Genomic DNA, 6,000 nt, shown 5'->3' on the forward strand with positions numbered 1-6,000 from the left:
ATAAGCTGTGCAACTGTAGCAATATATATATATATCTAAGTAAATGGGAGCATAATTCTTTCACATTCTTTTCTCCCCTAGGGAAGTACTCACTAATAGTGAATGTATGTGTTATATCTATTTATAATAATAGTCACGCTAGGACAAATGTATAATATTTTTAGTGACTAAATCAAATCTGTCATTGTCCCCATTGTCACTATAGATTTATCACACCATCATTATAGATATTCTAATAAGAAAGATATCCCTTTTGAGTTCTAGATTCACATCTATACACCACTTCCTGTTATCACATAACTATCACTTTAATTACATTTTATCTGGTCACCTAGAATAGGGTCCTTGGCCCATTAGCGTAATTGATCTTTTGAGATTTGGCCCATGTCATTAGCATACTATTATATCACAACTTACACATATTTATAGTCTCTCCCATTTACACTTTCTCTCCTAATTTACCACTATAGGATTATAGTATCAGCTATCCGTCACGTCATGTTCCTCCCGCATGAGAGTAATAGAACAAAGGTCCCTTTTTGACAGATTTGATTTAGTCACTAAAAATATTATACATTTGTCCTAGCGTGACTATTACTATAAATAGATATAACACATACATTCACTATTAGTGAGTACTTCCCTAGGGGAGAAAATCAGTTGTGAAAGAATTATGCTCCCATTTACTTAGATATATATATATTGCTACAGTTGCACAGCTTATTACATAGTGATCACGCAGCCTTAGTTGTTACCTTTTCAACACCCTCTGTCACTTAGATACATTTATCGTTATAGTGTCCAACCTATTACATTTAAATTATGCAGCTGAATTAGCTATTTTTTTCAATACAGATAACACTGGTTTAGGATCGTGACGGCTTGTGTTTTATAGTTGTAACTTGTCATATGCTATTATTAACAATGAGGCATTTGAGATTGTCATTCTTTTATGAACGTAAATAAATATTGTGATATATTATCTAGCCTTATTGATAAACGTCAGCATATTGGGCTTACTCCACATCTAGTCCGCCCATCCACGCCCCTCTTTCTACCAAAACAACTTTTAGCGTCCAATCATCTGGCCAAATGTCAGAGCCAATGGGCTGACATCAATCGATCTATTTGCAATCAAATATTACAATATCTAAGTACTACACGATCTACCAAGGTTGGTTCTATAATGTTTATTTAATTTGATCATTTCCATTAACGAATATTGTGGGCGCTTCCCTGACAGAAAAGCTCATGTCTGAGAGGAAATCGTTTGTTTTTAAATACATGAAATAGTGGGTTAACATCATGGTTATACATACATATATTAGGTATATATACTGGTTTACATTTAGTTATAAGTTTATGAATTTATATTAGATCAATTGTTGTTTATTACTAAATGCTAGCTATCAGTGAGATGTATGTTTATTCATTATTTATTTTCATTACTTATTGAAATGTATTAGGATTGAGTTATATAAGCAAAATGTCAATGTTAATGAGATGTATGCTGCCATGGTTAATTTTGACTTGATTTAATTCATTATTTGATAGAGGTTCTATTATGTTAACTGCAATTTGCTTGGCCAATAGGGCCTCATTTGCCTCTTAGGCCCCTCCTGTTATCATGTGACACTGATCAGAATTAATTAGATATATGGTATATATAGCAAGTGTTCTCAAATGTTTTTATGAAGCCTGATGAAACAGCCTTGAGCTGAGAAACGCGTTGCCTTGTTTTTACTATTTTAATAAAACCATTTTATATTTTGAACACTTGCTACCTTCCTCTTTGTTGCCATCTATCCCTCTGGCTGAGAGGGGAGTTTTATCCTGGGTCTCTCCTGACCATTGGTGGTTCCTGACTTCCATCTGTGTCCAGTGGGCCTCTGTTTAAGTCTGGTGGGTGACTATATTGATCCCATCCTGCCTCTATAGCATCAAGGGAGATGCTACAACTATTGTGAGTACCTTTCTTTTTTACCACACTGATTCACCTGCGTCAAGACAATACTAGGCCATATAGGCACCTGTGTCTCTTTATGTCGTTTTGATATAGACGTCACATCAATACCGGAGTTTGGTCCCCTGGATTACTCTAAGAGATCCCAGACTGTCTCCATAGCACTAATTGAGGTGCTTCTACAAATGTGAGTTTACTCCTTGTATATACATCAATTTATTTTGGCCCAAACAATATTGGGCCATGTGGCGCTTCTGTCCTCTCTTGTCTTTGTAGATTGCTGCTTTGGATCCCTGCCTGGATCTCTACAGATAGCTGCCTTGATCTCCACCCCAGTGACTCTCCATCAATACTATTAGAGACTAATATACTATATGATTACACTCTATCTCTCTCTATATATATATATATATAATTTAGTGCATTGTATTAATCATCCCACATACCATTGTGAAGTATGGTATACTGAGGTTTAGTTACCTGCTTACTATTGTATATATTTTTTATCCTTGTCTTTCTCTTAGGAGGTTGTGTCTTTATATCTATCTTGCTGCTACATTTGTTACATTAGACTGCATAGTCTCACGCACCAGCATCCTATCTTTCTCTTATGAGGTTTTTGTCTGCCTTATATGATATACAAGACTGAATAACTCTATCACCATTATACTTATTATTAAAATACTTAATAGGATTATAGATTATCCCTTATTAGGGCGCCCCCTCCTTATTTTGTTCATAAAAAAATCTACTTAAAGGGACAGTCAACACCAGAATTTTTGTTGTTTTAAAAGATAGATAATCCCTTAATTAACCATTCTCCAGTTTTGCATAACCAACACAATTATAATTATACACGTTTTACCTCTGTAATTACCTTGTATCTAAGCCACAGCAGACTGCCCCCTTATTTCAGTTCTTTTGACAGACTTGCATTTTAGCCAATCAGAGCTGTCTCCATGGTAAATTCACGAGCATGAGCTCAATGTTATCTATATGAAACACGTGAACGAATGCCCTCTAGTGGTGAAAAACGATCAAAATGCATTTAGATTAGAGGCGGCCTTCAAGGTCTAAGAAATTAGAATATGAACCTCCTAGGTTTAGCTTTCAACTAAGAATACCAAGAGAACAAAGCAAAATTGGTTCTAAAAGTAAATTGGAAAGTTGTTTAAAATTACATGCCTTATCTGAATAATGAAAGATTTTTTGGACTTGACTGTCCCTTTAAAACATTTGAAGGTAATTCTTTGCACACACTGAAAGGACTGCATTTTTTTTGTTAAATGTTCTTGGTCAGCTAATACTTGTTATCATATAAACGCAGTATTACAATCATTACAAAACTAGAGTTGGTATACTTTGAAAGAGCATAAAACCCATTTTTTTCATTCAGGATTCAGACAAAACATACAATATTAAAAAAAATTCCACTTTATTTCTGTTATCACAATTGTTTGATTATCTTGCTATCTTTTGTTCAAAGAGCAGCAATGAACTACTGGGAGCTAGCTGAGCACATCTGGTGAGCCAGTGATAAGACCAAGGATACTAAGAAAATTAAGCAAAGTAGATAATATAAGTAAAATTGGAAAGCTTTTTAAAATTGCATACTCTGGGGCCTATCTATTGAAAGGAGCTTGACGGCCTGTGTTTCTGGCGAGACTTCAGACTCGCCAGAAACAATAGTTATGAAGCAGCGGTCTAAAGACCGCTGCTCCATAACCCTGTCCGCCTGCTCTGAGCAGGCGGACAGGAATCGCCGCAAGTCTGCAGGGGGCGGCGTTGCCTATTGCTCTCCGCATTCAGCGATGTCTTGCGGACCTGATCCGCACTGTCAGATCAGGTCCGCAAGACATTTGATAAATAGGGGCCTCTATCTCAATCATGAAAGTTTTATTTTGACTTTACTGTCCTTTTAAAGGAATAATCTAGACAAAATGAAACTTTCATGATTCAGATAGAACATGCAATTTTGAGCAACTTTCTAATTGAATCCTATTATGAATTTAACTTTGTTCTCTTGGTATCTTGATTTGAATGTAAGCTTAAGTGCCGGCCCATTTTTGGTTTAGCACCTGGGTAGCACTTGCTGATTGGTGGCTACATTAAGACTCCAATCAGAAAGCGCTACCCAGGTTCTGAACCAAAAATAGACCGGCTCCTATGCTTACTTTCTTGCTTTTTTAAAAAAAGATACCAAGAGAACGACGAAAAATTGATAATTGGAGTAAATTAGAAAGTTGCTTAAAATTGCCTGCTCTATCTGAATCATGAAAGTTTAATTTTTACTAGATTATTCATTTAAGTACCCCTCAATGTTTTTGTTGCACGTTTCTGAACAGGCATACATTATATTATTATTATGTAGTCAATTGTGCATACCTAAGAATGTGACAAATTAGTATCAGATGTTTCTGTTCCAGTTTTACTGAATGCAAATGCAAGAAAACTTTAGAAATAGTAGAGCAAAAAAAGATAATAATAAAGAAAAGTAACCTTTAGAGAAGATGCATACACAAAACACTCAAATAACTCTTTAACTATGTCATTTACATTTGGGGGGAAAATTATGATGAGGGGAATCATATTCTGCATCTAATTTTGTAACATGCGGCTTAAAAGACTCATTTCATTGAGGGATACTTGATTATGGAACATCTTATCCTGGCACAATTCATCATATTTTCCTTGTGATGTTTTAATTTGGCCTTTATCTGGCACATGTCTGTGACACCTTTTCACAGTGACATGCAATTTGCCTGGCACATGTCTGTGACACCTTTTTCACAGTGACATGCAATTTGCCTGGCACATGTCTGTGACACCTTTTCACAGTGACATGCAATTTGCCTGGCACATGTCTGTGACACCTTTTCACAGTGACATGCAATTTGCCTGGCACATGTCTGTGCCACTATTTTACAGTACAATTGTCCAGAGATGGGATAACAGCACAACTGGGTTCTTTGTATAGTGCACGATTGGCTGAGTATCACTACTATACTCTATGTCCACACGTATAACAAATAGCCATCAGCACTTTTTATCTTCTGAAAAAACTTTTATTGGAACAAACTGTCAGCGACGTTTCGAGGTGTTAACCTCTTAATCATGCTCATTATGATTAAGAGGTTAACACCTCGAAACGTCGCTGACAGTTTGTTCCAATAAAAGTTTTTTCAGAAGATAAAAAGTGCTGATGGCTATTTGTTATACTATTTCACAGTGACATGCAATTTGCTTGGCACATGTCTGTGCCACCTTTTCACAGTGACATGCAATTTGCCTGGCACATGTCTGCTCTGTGCCACCTTTTCACAGTGACATGCAATTTGCCTGGCACATGTCTATGACACCTTTTCACAGTGACATGCAATTTGCCTGGCACTTTCCCTGTGACACAATTTATATCAGTGTTTCTCAACTTCACTCTTCAAATGTCACTAACGGCCCAGATTCAAAGGATTTATCTACCTGAGCACAGGTGAGTCAGTCAGAGTGATTCAGCAGCTGACCAGCCCAGGCAGGCAATTAGAAACTGGCCTGTAAGGGGTACAACTGAAAAAACACTGGTTTTCTGAATGTTTATATTAAAGGGACACTGAACCCAAATTTTTTGTTTCGTGATTCAGATAGAGCATGAAATTTTAAGCAACTTTCTAATTTACTCCTATTATCAAATTTTCTTCATTCTCTTGGTATCTTTATTTGAAATGCAAGAATGTAAGTTTAGATACCGGCCCATTTTTGGTGAACAACCTGGGTTGTCCTTGATGATTGGTGGATAAATTCATCCACTAATAAAAAATTGCTGTCCATAGTACTGAACCAAAAAAAAAGCTTAGATGCCTTCCTTTTCAAATAAAGATAGCAAGAGAACAAAGAAAAATTGATAATAGGAGTAAATTGGAAAGTTGCTTTAAATTGCATGCTCTATCTGAATCAGAGAAGAAAAAAATTGGGTTCAGTGTCCCTTTAACTGTATCAGCAGAACAATAATAAAAAAACAAGCCCTTGGCAACCCTGTGACAATG

This window comes from Bombina bombina, chromosome 4 (assembly GCF_027579735.1).
Source record: "Bombina bombina isolate aBomBom1 chromosome 4, aBomBom1.pri, whole genome shotgun sequence".
Taxonomy (NCBI): Eukaryota; Metazoa; Chordata; class Amphibia; order Anura; family Bombinatoridae; genus Bombina; species Bombina bombina.